Below are 25,238 nucleotides of genomic sequence, written 5' to 3' on the forward strand. Positions count from 1 at the left end.
TTCTCTAACACACATATTTTAGCTACACAGGTCATTTAAAAGCCTCAGGTGTGTAAAAATACCACACTATCATGTCCTGTTTTTTTTTTTTTTTTTTTTTTTTTTTAATAAACGCTATAAGAGCATTAAACACTTAATAAAGAAGTTTATTCTAATTCTCGCGTTAGCATTAGCCGCGCTTATGCTAACGATTAACTAAGCAAATGGCGATGTTTATTTAAGGTATAATTTTTATAACAAAAGCTCTAAATATAAAATTAAATGAAAACTTACCTGCTTGAACTCTTTCATTAAATCTTGGTGTCGGTCTTTGAGGTGTTTTATTAAGTTCGATGTATTTCCTCCTTTTGAGAGAGAACTTCGATGACACCGTTTGCAAATGGGTTTCTGATGATCTATGATGTTGCCCTTGTCATCAGCCGCAAATACAAAATATTTCCACACGTGGCTCCTTCCTCCTTTCTTTACAACAAGCGGATTCAGAGCAGCCGCATCAGCAGCACCACCGGTCGCCGTGTCTCTGTGGTTTTATGAAGAAGATGCAACTGCGCAGTGCGTACTTTTCGCATAGCGCAGTAAGAACCGGGTTGACCGGGTGCTCGGTACCACCGGTACTTAAGAAAACCTGGTACCGTAACATTTAATTTTTTTTAGTACCGACTTGGTACCGAAGTACCGGGTCTTTTGACAACACTACTATGCTGTAATTAATTAATCAAATTAATATTTGCAACATTAGTGTATAATATACAAAGATGAAAGAGATCCGTACTCGTCCAGATTCAGCCAAAGAGGCTTATTTCATTTATTGCTCAGAGGTCACAAAAATATGTGCAAAAAAAGTAAAAGTTCAGAACGTTTTTGGATATTATTAACGCTTCCTCGGTGCCATGTGCTACCAAGCCTGTGCTCATTAAAACATGTATTAGTGTAATACACCTAATGTCATGAACATACAAAACAAATCTTTCAAAAAGGTATATAACAAACATACAGCAAATACATTTGCAAATTATGCAAGATGATTCCTATATAACTACATCAATAAAATATGCATACAAATATATACCATCAAACAATCTCATGACTCCAACAAATCATATCAAAGTACTTGTTGCGTTCCCCATATATATCCTCATATTATTATAAAAAACAATTCAAAGATCAGTTTTTATTCATACCAAGAGGGTGTAATCTTTTTAAAATAAAAATAAAAAATCCACCTACATTTCTTCTGCAATAGTCTACGTTCTAAATATCCTCCTCTACGAATCTGTCACCTATTTTAATAACTACAAAATCTAAATCTAAAACTGAATGAGACATCTCAACAAAATGATGAGCAATGGGAGATTTTAAATCTTTCCTTTGAATAGTGCTCATATGCTCAATAATCCGAGTCCTAATTATTAAAAATTATTTAGAACGTAGACTATTGCAGGAAGAATGTAGGTGGATTTTTGATCTTAAAAGTTTACACCCTCTTGGTATGAATGAAGATTTATCTTTGAATTGAAATCTCTGAAATTAATGTTCTCGAATAACTGAATGCCTGTGCAAGCTGCTGCTACTGCACAAATAAAATTGAATTGCTGTAAGCTCCATTAAATAGGCAAATAGGTTTTATTTCACATCCTGCCCATTGTTGTTCAATAAAACAACTTTCATACTAAAGGGTATGAAAATGAATACAGTGAATGTAACTAGGGTATGCTAAATAGACCTATTTCTGATACAAAATATGAAAAATATTACAATCAAAGAATACTTACAGATACCAGGCTCTACAGTGTGACCATTTCAGTCACAAATGCAACTGAAAACCACTGCGTGCGATTATGAAAAAATATTTAGAAATAGGTTTCTGCGTGTTTTTGCAATGTTGAGTAATGTATCACAGACATATCTCACGAATCCTTTCATAAACAAAGTGTAGAGAGAGTGTGAATAAGAGATTCATTGTGCAGTGTAGAGAGCTTCGTTGATTATATTGGAACTTTGTGAGATCGCGATGAACTAAGATGAGTGACAGCTTTTAATGATATGTTAAGTTGATATGATTCTTTAGGGTCTTAATAAAAAGTCTATAATATTCTTTGGTTAAAAATTCTCAATGGTTGTGTAAAACAACACCCTTTTTACCTTGCCAAAATCAGCTCTGCAAAAATCATCCCATTCTAATCGACGCTGAGCTCTGCTCGCCCCGCCCCTCTCTTCTCTCTGTGATGTGACGAGTCTGTTTACTTTAGCCGCATTTAGCCTAAACTTGCTAACTAGTACATTATTAGTAAAGACGATTGCAAAGATTCATAAAAAACCCTTATACTCACTTCTGCTGTAAGTGAAGCTGGATCACGAATGATTTGCGTGAACATAGACAGATATATGTAGATCGGGAGGCACATTCCCTTCACAAACAAACGTAATCTACTGCATCTTCAGCAGCTCAGATGTCGGGAGTAAATGACGACCACTATGTTCATTATTACATCCAGCAACACAACACCTCAAATGCTCAGTCGGAGATATTCTTGTCTAATTTACATCACTGCTCCGGCACTGAAACAAAGAGGGCGGACTGTTACAACTGATCTAAGGTAAGACGCCAAGGACAGGCATCTGAGAATGGCTCGATTTTTTTTTTTTTTAAAAGGGAATATTATTTTTACAGATTAATTAAAAACCGCTCCATGGATTTTTATCATTATAGGGTAGATTTGTACATACACTGCCAACACATAGTAATGTTCAAACAGCATGTAAAAGTGCACTTAGCATCCAATGACCCCTTTAAGGGAGTTAGTAAATGAGATATTGATTAAATACAACAATTAAATAAACAGGAAGTTAACATTAAGTGACTTACATTGTCTGACTATAACACTATTGCCTGATTTTGCTCTATTTCGTCTCAAAAATAGTCTGAAACAAGTCACAACCGAACCACTGTGCAACTCCATTCAAACACAGCTGTGTTTAGTTTATGCATTTTGAAATTAATCTAGTGAGTCAATGATTCAATTTTCCATTCATAAAGAGATTCACTTGCTTTATTTCTGAATGAATCAGCCGTTCGAACGAATCAAATGAATGATTCAGTAATTAAATCAGTGACTTGCTGCCACCTACCAGCAGTTTTAGTTTCATTTTTCAGTTATTTAAATCATTTAATATTTCTGTATTCAAAATTTTATTTTTAAAACATTAATCTTATAATCATAACACTAAGTTTTTATTAAACATATGAAAATACACCTAGAAGCCACTTTTGTGTTCTTCTGTGCCACCTCTGTAGTATAAATTAATTTTGTTAATGCTGATTTCATTTGATTGGTAACTTATTCTTATTCTACTTGTCCTTATTTTGTTGTTTTAATTAGATATTTTAAAAAGCTAAACAAATACCTTATATTTTTTTATTTTTTATTTTTTTTTATTTGACATAAAAGAAGACATACTTTTAATAAAGTTAGGAAAAATGCCATTACAAAGGTAAAAACAAAATTCCCCTGTAAATCACCTTGAGTCAAATATCACCTTGTAATGGGAAGGCTAATTTTTGATCAGATTTTTTGATTCTTGATTAGAAGGTGTTCCTGAAATTTTGACTGTGCTCCTAATTTTTTTTTAAGTGTTCAAGACCACATAATCTGAGACCAAGTTGAGACCAAGACCAATGTAGGGCTGTTAAAATGGCTTAAAAACTACATTTAAATTTTGTACTTAAATATTATCAAAATTCAAATGACATTTTAAATTAAATCTACATTTTCAGTTAGGGGAAAAAAAGCTTTTGGCCACAGTTCTTCAAAGCAATAAAATAACACGGCTATCTTTGAAAAAAAGTGCATAATGTTTAAAATAATGTTGTTTATAAACCATATATAATTAATTAAGTTGTTTAAACAATTAGAAATAAAACAGCATCATGTATACATAGCTTAATTCAAAGCGAGGAAAAACAATCACAAAGAGTAACAATATTTTTTTAATTTAAAAGCATGAGATGCAGTGGAATGGGAAGAGACCCATCCCGCCATAAAGTTTTAAGACATGTTTTTTCAAAGTTGAACTTACAATAACTTTAAATGGCTTTCTAAACATCCAGCTCTCTTGTGTGAGACGCGAGTGCAATGGTGATCGATGTGCCTCTAGAAAATGTGCGAAATATGCGTTCTGTGTGAACGGCTTGGTTTCAGTTTTGATGTAAACTTTTTCCACAGTATTTTGAATGAACAACTTATCCAGTGGGTTCAACTGAATAGGCTAAAAAAAGCATTAAAATGCAATGACAGCTATCTACATCACCACCGCAACTCGTGCGTCAGGCTGCCTGATGCACACCTAAAATTCGAATGCAACGTTTTGCAATCGAGTGTAGATTTCTATTTTAAATTTGACGAATATAATCGAAATTTGATATATGGGTCAATGACGTGACACTACTTTTTTGTGTCCATATGGTTTAATTAAATTTAAAAGGGTTAAAATTTCAAAATAAATGTGCACAGTAATTGCATACATTCTCTTTTTTGTGGACCAAGTCTACATTTTCTGGTTTTAATGAATTTTGAGATAATAGTTGGGGGATGATTGCAAAAATGTCAATGTAGTGTAACCGTAAAATCTTAGTACCAAATAATTGATCTTGTTTAAAAAAGGTGAAATTCTCAATAAAACACCAGATCAGCTAGTGTGGCAAAATCTTACATTAGTACTATTTAATAGTAAATAAAAGTAAATGGAGCACCATTTTTCTGAATATTATAATTAATTTGGGGAATTATGTGAGTCAAGTCAAATTCCTGAAGTGTCAAGGTGGTGTAACCACCATTCAAGGAGCCATTTTGTTAATATTTTGAAAGAAGATTAATTTATATATAAGTATATAAAATTAGAATACATTCCTTTTAAATGTGTAGCATATTTTTTAATAAGGCAACGACATATCATAGATGGAACAAAACAAATACAGTGCGGCAGAGAAGAGAAGAGAAAATGATGCATAGTTTATTATATCTGTGCAACAGTTTATTGAGCCTTTCTTTTAACGGTTTTAAATTTCAGTTACTGTGCGCGTTAAAAACTATATATAATCTTTTCTGCTCTCATGTTTTGTACTCATAGACACCCAGTAGCAAGTAACATGATTTAGAAACAACATTAAACTCCAGCATGATAAAGTCCTTTTATGCGAAATCATAGACATTTATCCACAAATCAAGCATAATAATGGGAACACAGAATGATGTCTTGGAGAGAGCTTTACCGAAATGACTGTCGTAACCGAACGTGACCAGGGTTTGAAGGCTGAATGAATGATTGACTCTTACAGAGGAGAAAAGATTTCATGTCAACTTTAATGTAAGGACTTAAATATTCATATGTACCGAACTATTGTATGGCTTCAGAAGACTTGGAATATAGTGCACGAAAACATTACAGACAAAAATGGCAGTATCGGAGCCGATACCCGATATGAATATCGGATCGCGCATCCCTAGTTTCATTGGTTAGTTCTTGTCATGTGACCCTATTGTTTAATATAAGTAGCCCTCTTATTGCCCTTGTCTCTTGTCTAGCTTTGTACTATGTAAACTGCTGTTGGTGAGTTGTGTTTGTTCTGTTCAAGTCATGTCGAGCAAGTCAAGTCTTTGTTTATATTATATCTGTTCTTTCTTGGATTTTATTATTAAACTGCACATGAGTTTCTTCTCAGCTTGCCTCCAATGGATGATTGAACATTATATTTATTTAATTAGTTATTGATTGCATTTAAAGCTGCTAGTGTTACATTCATTTATATTAATGATGGTTGTGAATAAAGCAGACAATGTACCAGTAATTAAGTGATAACCCCAGAGTTGTAGTCTTGACTGCACAGTAAAAAATGACCATAAATTTAACTGTTAAAAGACTGTAAAAATGCTACAGTAAAAACTGTTAAATGGTTAATGGTAAGTTCACCTACTATATACGGTGAAAAACTGTAATGGACATTACATGTAATTTTATGGTAGCACTGTTTTTCTTTTTTTTGTTTTGTTTTTGAAGTGAAAAATAATGTAGAATTTACAGTGAATAACCGTAAATTGACATTCCCAGAATTCCCTGCGTTACGTTTCAGATTTTTTTTTTTTTTTGTTTCTTTGTTTAAATAACTTGAAATAATGTTTCTTCAAAAAAAATTTCTTACAACCCTCTACGGACACCTTGGCAATTCAGTCGCCAATGGCTAGTAAATTTTTTAGTTTACTCGCCAGATTTTAATGTTTGTAAAATGGCACAGTTTTTTAAATATCTGAAGGTACACTCTTAACATCAGTCAGTCAAGCATTATAATATATTATGATAATCGAGTATTATTTAATGATCTCTCTCTTTGCGTGTGTAAGACAAAGCGACGGCGAGTTGTGTGTAGTGTTGCTTTCGTCAACGAAAATTATGACTAAATATCGTCGTCAACCTTTATCACGTGACGAAAACGAGACGAGACGCAACGTAAATGCTGGTCGTGTGACGATGACTATAATTAAATGTATAATGCAATATTGTTGACGAATAAAAACGAGACTAAATGTGGTTTACAAAATAAAAACTATGCTAAAATGTCTCTTCATTTTCGTTGACCAAAACGAGATGATACGAAATGTTACAACGTTATTTCGTTTTGTTTAGTCGCGTTATTATTATTATTTTGCAGTATTTCTAAAGTGGGCTGCGTCAGGTCGCACTGCGCAGATGCAGGCGACGTCACTTCCTCAAGCCCCACTCGCGGACCGGGGGGATTATAGGCCTGAAATTACAATTATTAAGACTATTAGACAGTTATATACCGTTATCAGCACATGTTGAAGTAGATGTGTCTGAGAGAATATGGGCCCTGTTGCAGCGTTAGAAAATTTTTTTTTTTTTTTTTTTTTTACTTTCACTTTCTATATAGTGAATTGTAAAGTTAAAACTGAAGTTAAGACGTTCACCGGCATAACTATTGCGCAAAGTTTGATATCCATTGGCTCGCCTTCATGGTTTAAAACAGAAATACTTCCAATATTGCGACGTAACCGCAAATCCCGTTGCGTATGCATCTTAAACGCAGGGAGAGGTGAAAGAGGAATCAACTCGCTATGCTGCTCTGTCTGAAACACGTCTCTGTGCTTGTGCGCACTTCGGGTGTATGCGAGAACAGCACGCAAGTAACGAATCGAGTTCTGTTTAGTTTTTTTCTTCTTGTGGTTTTAAATAGCTTGAATGTGTAAATTGGCAAATTAACCTGCGAAATCACATGCCGAACGTTGAGTTTTTGACGTGGTCCGTACGTATCACGGATCAACTGCGATCTGTTTAAGCCCTAATAGGCTATATGACAGATCAGAGCCAATGCTTCAGGGAAATTGCTTTGCCGGTCCAATGGCAGACTCCAGGAAAAGTTTTGTGTTCACCGTTTCACTCACACCAATCACGTGCGCATATTTGTATCTTGACTATACTACTAGATACTTATACTATATTGACTGGGTTAAATAGAATTGCATTACTAAAAAGAGACTAAAATACAATTTTCATTGACTAAAACTAGACTAAAATGTCATCAGTTTTCGTCAACTAAAACTAGACGAAAATAGTAGTGGATAATTCTGACTAAAATAAGACTAAAATGCTCAGACTTTTAGTTGACTGAAACTTGACTAGACTAAAAAGAGTATGAATGTGACTAAAACTAATAAAAGCTAAAATGACAGCTTCATACAAAGACTAGACTAAAACTAAAATTAAAACAGGCCGCCAAAAACACTAGTTGTGTGCCTTCATGAGCACGAGTTTATATTTGTCAAATACAGATACGCTGCGCATCTATTCAGAAGAACTGAGACATAGCACAGATGGCTTGACGGAGAGTAAAACTCGGAAGCGTTCCTTGTGGTGTTTGATTAATGGGTCATTCCAGCTGGAATCATCAAATTTTGGAAAAGTTCCCCACCTGACCCCCTCAGATTTGTCTGAAAAAAAATCCATGTGATGGGTAATATGCCCAATAGATCATATACAAAATTTCAGATCTCTACTGTGCGTACTTTTTTCACAAAAAATCTGTAAAAAAGTTTGTTTTTTAAGAGTCCTAGTCCAGAACTGCATGAATTACAACTCACAGCATTGTTACTGAATTTACACCTGAATTCTGGCCCTCTACTTTTCTTTGAAACTATTACTTTAAGGGTTTTCAGATGTCCATAGAAACCTCAATTTTCAATGTATAAGCATCAAACTTGGTAAATGGTCTGATGTGTACCATGTCTTTCACATCCTTTGATATCAGACAATAGAGTCTGATGGATGTTGAGATATTAAGGTCCAAAAATGGAAAAAAAACTCATTTACACCAATGTTCAGAGCAATATTTCCCATGAATGACACTAGGTGTGAACATAAAACTTGTTTTTTTGAAAGAGCATATTGTTATTGATAAAATATAAAAAAATTAGGATGGGGTTTTGCCTCATTTTTCTGTAATGATTTTTTTAAAACTCAGAGTTTCGTCACTGATCCTATTGTTCACTTTTGCTATTCAACTTGGTATGGGCATTTCAACAGAATTTATTAATGTTCCACTTATACAAAAAATACAAAATACAAAAAACGTACTTCCAGACATGAGTCACTTTAATAATGTGTACCACCAACACAAATAAATGTGTGACATAACAGTTACTGAAAGTTGTTCATGAAAGTGTCTGAATCCACAGTTTCATTTTCTTTTATGACATAGCATCGTCCAGTGGAAGTAACTGGCACATCAATTTTCATTATGATGTGCTGGAGAGGCACCCAACAGACATCTTCCCTTTTTGGCCAAAAGTAGCCTCTAGCTGGGCCATGGGGATGCAAAAAAAGCACTTGAATGTCTTGCTCTGTGTCAGAGACGTCTCTGATGATACCAACCCACCATTGTCGTTCATACACACAAGTAACATATTGTCCTGGGGCCATATCTGTGATGTGAAGGCCTTGTTCAACTGGGTCAACCTCAAAGTTGACATGGAATCCTGGTGTTCCTGATACTCGACTGACCTCAAAATTGATCATTGTTGACTGATTGATTGATTGATGCTAGATCTCATACCACCTGAATATTATTATTTCTAATCAATATTGCCCTGCTTTCTCAATGAAAATGGATGTATTATTCACTGGATTGGGTGGAACATCAAGATTAGGTACTTATGTTGCATTCCATTGAATGTCGGTAGTCGGTGAATCCGAGTTAGTTCTCCCGATGTCCATCGTAAATGCGTTCCATTGTAACAGTTGGCAAAAATATGGATACCTATGGATAATTCCAACCGACTCGGTCTGCACTGAACTGGCCCGAGTGTGTGTTTGGCATTGGCCAAATGTTGGTTTGGCCAAATGTTGCCTTTGGCATTGTTGATGTACTGTTTCCTATTTAATACTGTACAGCCGCCTTGTCACAATTCTGTATTGTTAAAGGCGGTATATAAATAAAGGTGACTTGACTTGACTTGACTTGTTTCGGAACCCCAACTTAAGTGGCCGTTCCATTGCACTTTCCCGAGGTGGAGGTCGGATTTCCCAGAGTCCCGAGCACAATGGAATGCTGCATTATAGCATTAATTTAGGCATATGAGTTCAAAATAGCTGGTACTACAGTAGTTGTGAATGTCACACAACAATGATTTTTTTTTTTAAAATTATTACAAGAAAATAAGGCAAAACCCCATCCCAATTTTTTTATATTTTATCAATAAGAACATGCTCTTTCAAAAAAAAAAGTTTCATGTTCACACCTGGTGTCATTCATGGGAAATATTGCTCTGAACATTGGTATAAATGAGTTTTTTTCAATTTTTGGACCTTAATATCTCAACATCCATAAGACTCTATTGTCTGATGTCAAAGGATGTGAAAGACATGGTACATATCAGACCATTTACCAAGTTTGATGCTTATACATTGAAAATTGAGGTTTCTATGGACATCTGAAAACCCTTAAAGTAATAGTTTCAAAGAAAAGTAGAGGGCCAGCATTCAGGTGTAAATTCAGTAACAATGCTGTGAGTTGTAATTCATGCAGTTCTGGACTAAGACTCTTAGCCCAGAAAATTTCATGGACCTGGCACAAATAGTTCTGGAGATATTTTAGTCTGAACATGGTCACTCAGACAGTGATGCCAAAACGGGGTGAAAAACAAACTTTTATACAGATTTTTTGTAAAAAAAAAAAAAGTATGCACAGTAGAGATCTGAAATTTTGTATATGATCTATTGGGCATATTACTTATCACATAGATTTTTTTCAGACAAATCTGAGGGGGTCAGGTTGGGACCATTTGATGATTCCAGCTGGAATGACCCTAATATTAAGAAAGTGCTGTCACTTTTGGAGAATCCAATCTAGTACACTGATACTGTACATTCAGTCGGCTATGTTTGCTAGGCCAATTTAAAAGCTGTTTGAAAAAAAGCTTTCACCAAAACATTTTTTTTTTTTTTTTTTTTTTTTTTTTTTTTTTTTTTTTTTAGATGTTTATGCCTTTATTTTGGGTAAGTTTCACTACTTATTGCAGAATTAAGAGATTAATTTTTAGACTTTTGCAAATTATAACCTGGAATTTTGATTGTGGGAAATAATTACAGTTAAATCCAAAACATAGTTCCCCCTCAGTCATACACTACGACGTTACGTCAATACTGACGTATTTGGGGTCTCACTTGGGAGCCCAATCACCTCTGAGCTTAAGAAAACAGGCCAGTGAACATTGGCGAGTAGAATTTGCATGCCAAGCCACTCCCCGTACATACGGGTATATAAGATGGCGGCGTGCATCCACTCATTCAGATTTTTGCTTCGGAGCCGATCGCTTTGTGAGCTGCTTCTACAAAGAAGACAGAAAACTTTTCATCGCTGCAGGAGTTTCTCGGCTGTGTGGAACATCCCTTCTTTGCATTTCAGTGGAGAGATCGCCCTGCTGCGCTAACAATGCTAAAAGTGCTGCGGTCCTCCCCTGGGCAATCCAGCTTAAAAGAGCAATTTTCCTACAGCATACACAATCGTTGAGAGTGTCTTTTTCAAGACGCGTTCCGATCGTGTGCTTTTAGGGAGCGATAGTTTCCTTATTTCCTCATGACGGTCACAATCGCTGTCTCACAGGTCTGGGATGTAAACAAATGCATGTTGAGATGGCGTTTGTGGATGGGTTATGCCTGCGTTGCGTGGGCATGCCCATTATTACGCTCGGTCACAGCTTACATTTAATATGTAAGCCGCCTTTGTGTTCTACCCTTTCCAGTTTCGTGGGTCACTAGACTCCCAACGCTGCATTGGCTGGAAGCATTGGAGACCTGAGGATTATAGTCTGGATTGCTCCGCCGGGTCAGTCCCCACAGAGGGACTTCCTGAAAGCAGACTACCCGAGGACTGGAGGGATTGTTCTGAGGATACCCTTGGGAAGAACAGGGGCTTTCTCCACCGCTGCCGCCTCTGACCTATGGGTCAGCAGGTACCCACCCTTTCAATAAAAGAGCAATTTCCTCTATGTCCCTTGGGCTTCCTAAAAAAACGCTGGGTTTGTTTGTGAGTGACGCACATCCTCCTCACACTCAGACCCAGCACATGATCTCGCCATCTAAGCTGGGGTTGCAGGACGCATCGCTTCCTCGCACTCTAGTAGCGACAACGCGGGATCGTGGATCAAAGGTAAGCGCTGCCTCAGCAGCCTGGCACTACTTCGGGATGCTTGCTTCCTGGGTTGAGCCATCCTTACAAAAAAAAAAAAAAAAGCTGGTTATCCACTGCGGAAGTATTGGTACCATCCCTGTGACCCTATTTTTTGCAGGCAGCAGCCCGGTTACTAAATCTACCTAGCCTGTCTGCTGGTCGATTTGGTCAGTCCATACAACCTGAAAAGAGTGGTGGGTTTCGCCCTATCCTGGTTCTTGTGTTCTGATTCGGTCCCCTCTTTGGGCTACCATTCGATGGCTGAAAACAAAGACATGTTTTTAGTTTTCAGCACCAGGGTTGGGCTACAGCTTTCGACCTGAAGGACGTGTGCTGTTATGTCGATTACCTGACGCAGTTTTTGGTCTGCCTCAGGGGTCAGACGTATCGGTACACGTCTCCCCTCGGCTCCCTGCTTCTCAAAGTGATCCATTCCCCTGCACTTTACAAACTCGCGGGGCGTGCCCTGGCCCCACTAGGGAGATGGGCACCTGGATCCTCAACTATCTCGATGACTGGAGTAGAAATACCTCACTCGTGAGATTTGTTGGAGGCGAATACAGGGACTTGGTGCCTTCGCACCTCAGCCACTGGGACTTCGGGTCAACTGAGAGAAGAGTGAGCGTTAAAGAACAGAAATAAACTCTCTCTTTTTTAGTAAGGTTGGTGCTGAACTCCCTGATTCCTTCAGGCACAGGACAGCGGTCCATTTAAACTTTCTGAGGCTCCTGGGGCATATGGCAGCCGTAGCTGCGGTTTGGCCGCTCGGCTGCTCCATATGAGATCGCTTCAGCACTGGCCACACGACCGGATCCTGAGATGGGCATGGCACTGTGGCACACTTCGGGTTGGCGTCCCCCTCAGTGTTGCCACCTTCTCAGCCCTGCTTACACCCTGCGTTCCTACGGGCAGCAGTGCTCTTAGACCAGGTGTCGAGGCATAAGGCAGTCAACTCAGATGCCTCCAACATGGGTTGGGGTGCCATTTGCAACGGGCAAGCAGCCCCGGGCTTCTGAACAGGACCTTGACTGCAGCGACAATAATCACCTAGAGTTGCTAGCAGTGCTTTGTCCTCCGCCGGTTCCTACCGATGCTGCGGGACAAGCGCACGCTAGTCCATAAGGACATCATAGCCACGGTATCGTACACCTACTACCAAGGTGGTCTACGCTGTTGTCGCATGCTGCAATTCGCCCGCCATCTCCTCCTCTGGAGTCTGACGCAGCTCAAATCGCTGCGCGCCATTCACATTGTTAAGAGAGTTGAGTTGCGGTCTCCCCGAGAATGGCGACTCCAACCCCAGATGGTCCAGCTCATCGGGAGTTGACTCGGCAAAGCTCAGGTAAACCTGTCTTGCTTCCTTCGAGTCCTCCCTCTGCCAGCTTCTTCCTGTCTGAGTGGAAACGGCAGGGACGGGCTGGCACACAGATGGACCCGGGGTCTCCTCAAGTCCTCCCTAGTTGACACAATCTGGCACCCGCATCCCGATCTATGGAACCTGCATGTCTAGCTTCTGGATGGGATGCGGTTGAGCTCACTGGCCTTTTCAATAGGCCGTGGTAAACTTTACCACTCAGGCTAGAGCCCCCTCTATGAGGCTGCCCTATGCTCTGAGGTGAGGTTGTTTCGTTGTACGGTGTTCCTCTCACCAAGAGGACCCCCTGAGGTGCTCGGTCAGAGTTGTGCTTTACTTTCTGCTGGAGAAGTTGGAGCGAAGGATGTTCCCTCCACTTTGGATGCGTTTGTTACGGCTATCACAGTAAAAAAAAAAAAAAAAAGTGCATGGTCGTCCCTAGGGAAGCATCACCTGTCCGTCAGGTTCCTGAAGGGTGCAGGAGGATAAGTCCTCCTAGGCTGCACCTCATCCCATCTTGAGGATCTCCCCGTCGCCCCTCTAGGCCTACACGGAGCTCCCCCTTAAGCTGCTTGATTCAGTCGAGCTAAAATCCTGGTCATTCTGACCTTGCTCCTGATCACGCTCGCTTCTATCAAGAGGGTAGGGACCTGCACGCATTCTCAACCAACGTATCGTGCCTTGAATTTTGTGCCGGCTATTCTCACGTGACCTTGAGATCCCGGCCTGGTTATGTGTCCAAGGTTCTCACCCGAACTCGGAGGAACCTGCAAGCACTGCCCTGGAGGAGGCAGACCTGGCCTTAACGTTGCTGTGTCCTGTTCGTGCCATGCACGTTTACGAGGACCGCACCGGAGCTTAGATGTTCCGAGCAGCTCTTGTTTGCTTATGGGTCAGCAGATGGGAATGCTGCCCTCGAGCAGAGGTTGGTCCATTGGGTGGTAGGTGCCTCACCTCGGCTTCTTAGTGCCAAGGTGAGCTGTGTCCCCTAAGAGTCAAGTCCACTCTACAAAGAGCTACTCCTCCTAGGTGTGGTGCACAGCGCCTCTCTAGCAGACATATTAGAAGCTGCGGGCCAGGCGACACCCATCACCTGCGCAGGATTCTTTTTCCTGCGCTAAGCCGTTCCTCCCGTGCGTTGTGCAACTTCAGGTAATCCTTACGGATCCGTGCGCTTTCTCCCAGTTGTTCCCTTCAGGGAACTCTGGGTCCTCCATTGCCCCGCAGTCCGGATTAGGACGGAGTATTCCGTGATTGTGCTCCGACAGGGGGTCTCCTTCGCCCCCTGGAGGTCATGGCATAATATCTCAGTATATTTCTCCACGGTCTATCCCACCGTGTTTCCCCTAGTATCTTAACAGATATTTATTTTACCCAGTTCGTCATTGTGCTCTGCCCCCCAACGGTTGCTTCAGATACCTGGCACCCCTGGTGGACCGTTATCTGGCTTACAGGGCGTTGGGAAGGTTACGTGTTGAGCTTTATTTGTGTCTGTAACCCTTGTTCCTTGAAGGAGGGAACGGAGACATTACATCCCCTTGCCACAATCCTGAACTACGCTGAATGCTGGGTTTCGGCTCTGCTCCTCAGCAAAAACCTGAATAAGTGGATGCACGCTGCCATCTTATATACCTGTATGTATGGGGGAGTGGCTTTCTCATCACCACTCACCTGCTTTTGGTGGTTATCAGTGAAATACAAAGGTACAAAACAGATTTCAGTACTTCAATAGGTTGGTATATTAAAATGATATCAGTTTAAAATATGTATGAACTTAATACATGACCTAGAGTAGATTATTTATTTAGCAAAATCTTGTCATTTTAAAATATTTTTTAAAATTATTATTATTCTTTTTTTTTTCTTTTTATCTTTTATCTTTTTTTTTTTTTTAAATGGTTGCCGCTCCAGTTAAGCTCAGTGTGCTTTCATTCTAAAAAACGCTGAGTTAAAAACAACCCAATTTGGGTTATTTTGGCAACCCAGTGCAGTCAAAACAACCCAGCATTGGGTTCGTCCCTTTTTGACCCAGCGAGTTAGGCTGAATTATTTAACCCAGCATGATGGTTTGCTTTTTTATGGTTTAAAATTACTACACTGCTAGGCTAAAATGAACCCAAAATTGACCTAGGCATCTGCAAATCTTGTTCATTTTAAAATCACTTTAACACACACAGAATGACTATCAAAAGATAAATATTTATTAAAAACTACAACAAGAGAAAAAAGTAACATGCATATGAGAAGAAATGCCGAAAAAAGTATGGCATTAGCAGGTACAGCGTTTATAAATGAAGCACTGAACATTTACTGACTATAATGTTTAAGACCGAATTTTACTTTTTTGGTAAATTTTTGTATATTGTGTAAAACTACTATATAAAAGCACTATTTTACAGTAATTGTACAATTAAGTTTTTTTCTTTTTTTTTTTACACGAACTATTCTGGCATGACAGTACACTAATAAACCACAACATTAACACTGATATTATAACATTTTACACAAGCAAATGTGTAAAGGAATGTGAGCATGTGTATGAATGAGTGTGAATTCCATTTCTACTAAACAACACAGAACAAGCATTTGACATTTTGTTTTTACAGACTATACACTTACTGTTCGTTTCATAGTCCATGAACACATACAGAACATGCATCACTGCCAATTTTCATTATTTCTTTAAGATAATTTATGTGGTCATGAAGAAGCCCCATCAGCTCAGCAAAGGCGTGCAACATCTTTTACATTATCCAGGGTGGCGCCCCCCTTTAAAACCACTGTTGCATCAGTTTGGGGGAAAGATCATTTCTCCTCTTTGTCCAGCATTCGTCCCAGTCACCACCTGCTCTTCATCAGTGGCCTAAAAGAGAAAAACATTTAAAAACGAAAACATTTAGTTAAAATGTAACCATTTGTCTTTGTCTACCATAGTGCTCTAGAATACTACAATAGCAGACAACGGTAACATTTGTTTCTAAAAAATAACTCCCATCAATCTTAAAAGAATGAAGCTCTCTTATGTCTCTTTTAGCATCTACATAACACATTCTTTTACAGTTAGTCAAAAAAACAAAAACAAAAACATGAAATTACAACCTTTACTTGCCTTAAACCATCTTTTCTTCTCTTATGAAGAAGATGAGAAGATCACCTCCTCACACAAGCAGGCTTCTGTGGTGTTAGCCTCAAAGTTGGTTGAGTTCTGCAGAAATGGGACATCAGTGGTTTAAATAAAATGTGAACAAGTCATCATACTGTTGTTGCATCAAAATGTGAAGTAAACAGGCAGGAGACAACAGAAACATGTTTTTTTTTTTAAATAACTTGCATTAATCCTGAAAGAATGAAGCTCTCCTATGTCTCTGGCTTTCAACATCTACAAAAAAGCAAACTTTCTTTTACTAATAGTCAAAAAATATGGAATTATGACCTTTACTTGCCTTATACCGTCTTTCCCTCTCTTCTGAAGAAGCTGAGACAATCGCCTCCTCACACACGCAGTCTTCCGTGCTGTTAACTTCCAGCACAGTGAAGACTCAAAGCTCAACAAGTCTGAAATATTACATTCAAAACATTACTTTTAACAATTAAAACTTCATCAGCCTCAAAATAATTAGGCTAGTCTTCATTACACAACGCCATTTTCTTTAGGAAACTACTTTCAGTTTAATCAAAAAAAAAAAAAAGATTTACGAATTAACATGTAAATCTGTTAATAACCCTCTATTAACAACTAAATCTTCTGTAAATATGACATAAGAAACTCACAGACTTTGTATTAAAGGTATCTTTTCCTTTCAGTAGAAGAGGCCGTTAAGACTATTTCTGAGGCGAAAACCGCGTCAACGTATTTTCCAATAAAAGCTATTTTCCGACTTTTTCTGCGGTCCATTAAAACTCTAAATACTCCCGGACACACATAATGACTGATGACTTTACATTTTTAATCTTTACTTACTGAAAATCGTCCTTCACTCGCTTCCATCTGCAGATGCTGAGGAAATGAATTTAAAGTCTCGCACAGGTGACGTCTGGTGAACACGACGTGAGTGCTCTCTCTCGGGTCCGCGTTCCTAACCCAGCACCGCATAAATTTTGACTGATGGTTGTCACTTTAAATTAATCTTTATCAAATTATTAATAACTTATTTTCACAGCTTCATGATGACAAATCTAGACGTAACTATAGTTTATGCCCAAAGATGACATGGCATTTATTCAAAGAAGGAGCCATTTAGAAACCTGTCATATCAAAAAAAGCGACTAAAGGCTGGAATAAAATACATGACTTTTAAAATCTGAACAGATTTTTAAAACACCAGGCATCATACACTTACCGACTTGGTAAATAGTCACAAAGGAAAACTGGGCATCATACACTACGACTGAGGATCATACACTAGCAGACTTTAAATTCATTCCGATCACAACAAACTCAAACAGAAATGTGCACATTGTTGATAGGAGAAACATGACAGATATAAACATTGGGCCTCATTCATGAAACATGCGTAAATATATGAATAAATTCTGAGTAATTTGTGTGTAATTCAGACCTTCCCAGAAACTGTCCTCCGGAGTTACTTTTAAAAGTAATGCGTTACAATTTTGCGTTACTCCCTGAAAAAGTAACTAATTACGTTACTTAGTTACTTTTTATGAAAAGTAATATGTTACATTACTTTTGCATTACTTTTTAAATCTGGCCAGGGTTTGCTTCTTTGTTTTTAATATAAAACAATTCTAATGTAAAAGCCCTTTTACACCAAAAGTGAAATTAATTCACCTCAGGCTGAAAGAAAAGTACATTTATGCAGGAGATCACTCTTCAGCTATAAAAAAAAAAGTGAAGCACAAATGTTAGTTTATCTAAAGTAATTTTTGCTTATTAGTATGGTTGAATTGCATCATGTCAGCAGCAAAGACACTGGTTAATAAAATGGGATTAAATAGATAAAGGATATTTGTTTTATTTAACATATTTAATTATTGACGGGTTGCATCATATTCTTTTTGCATTTTTGCAGAGTTTACATTTCACTGTTTTTATTCATTTTGAGGAATACTGAATCTTTTTTTTGTGAGTGAGATAAATTAATGCATGTTCACATTTAGTCTAGAATACAGTAACATCATGTTTACTCCTAATTTCCCCACTGGAGACTTGTCAATCAATAAATGGGGAAAAGAGTAACTGGGGTTACTTATTTGAAAAAGTAATTCAGATATTTTCTTAGAAATTCAAAAGTAATGCATTACTTGACTAGTTACTTCAAAAAAGTAATATTATTATGTAACTTGGGTTACTTGTAATGCGTTACCCCTAACACTGAACATGTGTATGTTAATGAATTCCAATCATTCGTAAATAGGGCACTTCTGCACGCTCATTCACATAATCACATAGCATAATCTTCACCTATAACGCTATTTCACGACCAATTCGTACGTATTTTAGGAAGTAGCTAATTCATACAAATTTGTTTTTAGTGACAGGTAAGTTGAGGTGCAAGGTAAGGTGTAGGGCATTCGTACAAATTCATATGTACTGTGCAACTCGTAAAATACATATGTTTTAGCTAAAATCATATGAATTTGTACGAGTGAGGTCATACGAATTCGTACAAATTAGCCACCTCGTAAAATATGTATGAATTGCCGTGAGATTAGGCTGAAATTACAGCTATGCAAATTGTGTGTCTAGGAACGCAGTGGAATATTCTGGTGTACTTTCTCAGGTTTGGCTCGAGTATATTGCATAAATGCAAAAAAGACTAATAGGCCATATGCCTAACAATAAATATTCAATAGCTTGTGTCCACCAAGGAGTTTTTAGCCAACTTAAAAAAAAAAAATAAATGTCAGGCACTCTTCTTAGAATGACCAGCTGGTGGCGCTTGAAAACACTTTGGTGACAGATTTTTTCCAGCTGAGAAGCGTTTTAGTTGCTATGATTTGGAATATCCATGGTGGCAACATATTACTAGTATCTCATTTGTAAGAATTTTACTAAATAAAAAAGCAGTAATGAGTAATATTGACTTCTCCATTGTTGTAGGTAGTCGTTGTGCAAGTAGGATGGTCCAGACTCCTGTATGGGTCGTGTTTGATAAACGCGCACCCGCAGTAACTGACAGAACACCCGACCCGTTGTCCGACAACAGCACTAATGTAATTCCACACCCGACCCGACCCGACCCATTTGACATAAAAACCCGAACCGCACCTGTATTAAATCTCCTACACTAATTTATTAAATATACTAATTTATTATATATGCATTCTTTTGAAAAAGTTAGGACACCTTATTGAATTTCATGGTTTTCTGTATCAGGACCAGTGTTGGCCAAGTTACTCTGAAAATGTAATTAAATTACTGATTACTGATTACTCCTTTGAAAAGTAATCAAATTACTGTTCTGATTACTTTATTTCAAAAGTAATTAGTTACATTACTCGTTACGTTACTTTTTTTCTGTACATCCACAAATTTTACATGAAATAGTGAACTTGTGTGTTGCCTACCATCCCTGCATAAAACCCTCTGATAAAATACTTATTACAGCATCAACATTCACAAACCTCAGTTATTTTAACTAAAAGCAATAGGCTGCTGCCCACACCGGCCCGTCAAGTCTTGTACCGCGCAAGTTTTGTATGTTCTGTTGCGTCGAGTCCAGTGCCAGTGGATTAGAGACCACTTTCGCTGGACTCGACGCAACAGAGAGCGGCGCAGTACAACAACAGAAGCTGATCCGTTGCTTTCCATACCCGGTACATTCTCAATAATTTTTAATGTGACGTGTTGCCCTTTCAGTTTTTCACTCTTGAAAAGAATTTCTTCCCCTCTAATTGACAACGCACAATAATGTTCTCGCCTTTGACAGAAATAAACTTAAAAACAATGATTGTATTTCCAGCTACAGAACACATGCTTTTCTCTCTCCATGCTGACTATGTTTTCATTGGTAGTATCCGCTTCACAGACGCTTTCCAGTCAAAGAAGTTCTCAAGTAAAGGACGTTGCGTGTGCTAGCCAACACCCTTTTTATAATCTACATGATAAATCACATTCTGTCGGCAATAATGTAACGCAGCGGTAACGCATGCTTGTAACTATACTGTAATTACTAATTTGGAAATTATAACATGTTAAATTACTCCGTTACTAAAAAATAATCAAATTACAGTAACGCGTTACAAAGTAATGCGTTACTGCCCAACACTGATCAGGACATAATAAAAAATTATCTGGTCCTTGGCAGGTCCTAAAATTTGGAAAATAAATCCTCAGATAAACATCATCACATGACATATCACACAGTGTCATTATTTATTTAAGAAAAATACAGCCAAGAGGGAAAGGCCATGTGTGACAAAGTTAGGACACACTATGAGTCAATTGCCTGTAGATCCACTTTTAGCAGCAATAACTTGAAGCATTAATTTTCTGTGTGACTTTGTCAGTCTCTCACATCGTTCTGGAGGAATTTGGACCCTTCTTCTTTTCAGCGTTGCTCCAGTTTATTGAGGTTTGTGGGCATTTGCTTATGCACGGCTCTCACCACAGCATTTGAGTCAGGATGAGCTTGACTGGGCTATTGGAACACCTTGATTCTTTTCTTTTCAGCCATTCTGTTATAGATTTGCTGGTGTGCCTGGGATCATTTTCCTGTTGCATGACCCAATTCTGGCCCAACTTTAGATGTCAGATGCCCTCGCATTTGACTCTAGAATACTTTAATATATACAGAGAAGTTCATGGCCAACTCAAGTCCTGTGGCTACAAAACAAGCCCAAAATTATCAGCCCTCCTCCAGCATGCTTGTCTTTTGGTATGAGATGTTTGTGCTGATGTGCTCTTTAGGTTTTCACCAAACTTGGAGCTGTGCATTATGGCCAAACACCTCCACTTCGGTCTCATCTGTTCAAAGGACATTATTCTAGAAGACTTGTGTTTTGCTCAGATGCAACTTTGCAGACCTTAACTGTGCTGCAATGTTTTTTTGTTTGTTTTTTTTTTAAATAGAAGAGGCTTTCTTCTGCCAAGCCTTCCAAACATGCCGTTTTTGTCCCATCTTTTTCTAATGGTATTGTCATGAACTTTATCATTTAACATGTTAACTGATGCCTGTAGAGTCTGAAGTGTAGTTCTTGGGTTGTCCGCCATTTCTCTGAGCTTCACACAGTCTGATCTTGGGGTGAATTTTCTGGGACGTTCACTCCTGGTACTTTACAGCTTTATAGCAGAAAAAAATGTTTACAGCCTGGTACAGAACATGGCTTTGGTCTATAAAGGTAATTTTGCCCTTCATGACAATTGTGAGGGGGGTGATTTTTTTTTTTTTTTTATAACTCATCCATTTAAATTATATTAAGCCTTAAAGTTCTGCATAATTAAGGGCATGGCCACTTGAGTGACAGGTGGATTACCACTCTGCCCTACAAGCCAAAAGACCTAAACTCGTTGGAAACTGAGAAAAATGGCTTTAAAGATTTGTATTTTTCCAGAAAAATGTATTATTGGTAGGACACTGGAAATCTGGCAATTAGATGTTTTAATGAAAATGATCTCATGATTTCATGAACTTGATTTTAAAGTTATTGTACTCTGCCTTTGCATTGTCTGCAAAAAGTGAGATGTCACGCCAAGTCAAAAGGCAGTAACTACCACATTACAGTATATACAGTATTTGGGTGCTGATCACCGTAAAATCTAGTGATCATTGGTTGTCTCATAATAATAATAATAATAATACATTTTATTTAGAAGGCGCCTTTCTGACACTCAAGGTCACTGTACAAGCATACATAAAAATTAATACACACTACAAAAGGTAAAATGCAAAAAATAAATTAAAATTAATATAAATGACAGATGAATGGATTTTACAATGAATAGGCTTGTTTGAACAGATAAGTTTTGAGTCCAGATTTGAAATGAGCAAATGAGTCCATGTTTCTAAGATAAGATGGTAGGGAATTCCAGAGACGGGGAGCAGAGCGGCTAAATGCTCTGCTCCCCATTGTGGTGAGACAGACAGATGGAACAGACAAATGTAATGAGGAAGAGGATCTAAGAGAACGAGATGGAATGGAAACATGAAGAAGGTCAGATAGATAAGGGGGGGAAAGGTTGTGGATAGCTTTGAATGTCAGCAAGAGGACTTTAAACTGGATACAGAACTGGATAGGGAGCCAATGAAGCTGCTGAAGGACAGGAGTGATGTGATGGATAGAAGAGGTTCGGGTAATGATTCAGGCAGCTGAATTCTGGACTTGTTGAAGTTTACGGAGGGATTTGTGAGGGAGACCCAAAAGAAGTGAATTACAATAGTCTAGACGGGAAGTCACTAGACTGTGGACAAGAATGGCTGCAGAATAGGGGGTAAGAGATGGACGGAGATGATTAATATTTCTTAAGTGAAAGTAGGCTGACCGGGTAATGTTATTGATGTGTGATTGAAATGATAATGTGCTATCAAGGATTACACCTAGACTCTTAACCTGAGGGGAAGGTGAGATGGAGGAGTTATCAACTGTGATAGAGAAACTGTTAGTTTTGGATAATATGGATTTCTTGCCAATGAGGATAACCTCAGTTTTATCACTGTTAAGTTTAAGAAAGTTGAGGGTAAACCAGGATTTTATTTCAGCAATACAATCAGTGAGGGTAGTAGGTGGTAAAGTGGCTGAGGGCTTTGTGGAGAGGTAGAGCTGGGTGTCATCCGCGTAGCAGTGGAAATTAACATTGAATTTACGTAGAATATTGCCAAGGGGAAGAAGGTAGATAATAAAAAGAAGGGGCCCCAGGACAGAGCCCTGGGGCACACCTGTAGTGACGGAGGAAGGAGTAGATTTAAATGATTTAAGCTGAATGAACTGAGTGCGGCCAGAAAGATAGGATTTTAGCCAATTTAGTGGAGTATGGGTAATACCAATGGATGATAGTCTATTAAGAAGGGTGGTGTGACAAATGGTGTCAAAGGCCGCACTCAGGTCAAGGAGGATAAGAATAGTGAGTAGTCCAGAATCAGCTGCCATAAGAAGGTCGTTAGTAATTTTTACAAGTGCTGTTTCAGTGCTATGGAATGGGCGGAAACCAGACTGGAACTGTTCATAGAGATTGTTATGAGAAAGGTGAGAATGAATTTGAGTGGCAACTGTTTTTTCGAGAATTTTAGAAATGAAAGGTAAGTTAGATATAGGACGGAAGTTGTTGAAATTTGAGGGGTCAGCACCAGGCCTTTTCAAGATAGGTGTAATGACAGCAGTTTTGAAAGATGTTGGGACAATTCCAGTAGTAAGAGAGGAGTGAATAATGGAAGCAATAATGGGGAGCAGAGAAGGAAGGCAGGATTTGACAAGATATGTAGGTAAAGGGTCGAGTTGACATGTAGACGGTTTAGATTTCTGGATAAGTACGGTGAGTTCTGAAAAAGAGGGGAGGTGAAAAGAAGAGAGTGTATGTGTGGGTGAATGAAGGTCATGAAGGTGTGGAGTTGGTGAGGAATGGAGTCAAGGTGTTGATAGATATTGCAGATTTTAGCATTGAAAAATGACATAATGGAATTACAGAAGGAATTTGTATACAAATGTGGAGGCAAAGAATCCTGTGGTTGAATAATATTATTCAAAATAGTGAAAAGTGACTTTGAATTTCCATGATTAGCAGTAATTAAGCTAGAATAATACTGAGATTTGGTGGTAGCAATGGAATCCCTATAATGCAAAATATGGTTATTATATAGTTCTTTGTGTATAGTGAGACCAGTTTTCTTATACAGTCGTTCCAGTTGTCGTCCTTTTGCTTTCATGAGGCGAAGATCAGTGGTGAACCAGGGGGCAGAAACAGTGAATAAAACAGGTCGAGTTTTTAACGGAGCAAGGGAATTGAGAATATTTAGAAGTCCAGTATTGTAATGAAAAACCAAATCATCAGGGGTAGAAAAATCGTTGATATCAAGGATGGCGGAAGAATCAATAATTGTAGTTAGAGTGGCTAGGTTAATGTTTTTTATATTGCGAAAGGTGATATGACGTGGTGTCTTAATGATTGAGAGGGTGAGTTCAACTGTAAATGAAATGAGAAAATGATCCGTTAAAGGGAGTTCATCAGCTGTAATGTTGATGGGAGTGACACCAGAACAGCAAATCAAGTCTAAAGTATGGCCTTTGGAGTGTGTGGGAAAAGTTATATGCTGAAGAAAACCAAAACTGTCCAGGCAGGAGATGAAGTCTTTAGTGAGAGGCAAGTTGGGATTATCCATATGGATATTGAAATCACCCAACAATATTACATTTGATGATAAAGTGGATAAATAAGCAATAAAACCAGCAAAGTCATCTATAAAGTTATAATTAAGTTTGGGTGGGCGGTAAACAGTAGCGATGATGGTTGGAATTTGACCAGAAAGTACACAGACCACAGGCTCAAACGAGCTGAAAACAGGTGTGGATACTGGCAAGACTTTCCACTTCTCGCGGTAAAACATCGCAAGACCGCCTCCCCGACCCGTGCCATGGGGTTGTGATTTGTAAACAAATCCCGGTGGTGCAGCTTCGTTGAGCAGTGAAAAGTCATTAGGTTGTTGCCAGGTCTCTGTTAAAAATATAAAATCTAACTCACGGTCAATGATGAGGTCCCGAATGATATATCCCTTGTTTGACAGAGAACGAACATTAAGAAGAGCGCACTTGAGTGGAGTGTTTTCAGAGCTGGAAGTGTTAGCCGACCGGCTTAGGCGGGCTAACACGTTGTGGTTGACGGCACGGCTGACAGAGCGTGTACGTCGAGAACTGGACCAAATGGACTTTATGGCTGTAGAACGGTGAGAGTTGAAATTCCGACGGGAGCCTCGATGGTTGTATCTCCGCCGTGGATAATAGATGATATCCGGGTGGAGATGGAGTACAGCTGGCGGGGGGCCAAGCAAGTGACACCGTAGCCGAATCAGGTCAGTAATTGTGTACTGGTATAAACCCGTCACTGGCAAGAGAACAGGTAGCAGAAGAAACCAGACACAAACGAACCATAAAAACAGTTGTAGCGGCATCTTAAATTAAAAAAAAATCTGTACAAAATTGGAGAACAATTCAAAAGTTTTCCAAACGAGCAGCGGCAATAGGTCATGCCAGCGTTCA

General features: G+C 38.5%; 1 protein-coding gene across 5 annotated transcripts in view; it reads left to right on the forward strand.

The window, feature by feature from the left end:
* LOC127162623 (serine/threonine-protein kinase PAK 3) overlaps positions 1-25,238 on the forward strand; it is a 238,896-nt gene that overhangs the window by 13,173 nt on the left and 200,485 nt on the right. The gene's annotated exons all lie outside the window — the stretch shown is intronic.

This window comes from Labeo rohita, unplaced genomic scaffold, assembly GCF_022985175.1.
Source record: "Labeo rohita strain BAU-BD-2019 unplaced genomic scaffold, IGBB_LRoh.1.0 scaffold_99, whole genome shotgun sequence".
In the NCBI taxonomy this organism is placed as follows: Eukaryota; Metazoa; Chordata; class Actinopteri; order Cypriniformes; family Cyprinidae; genus Labeo; species Labeo rohita.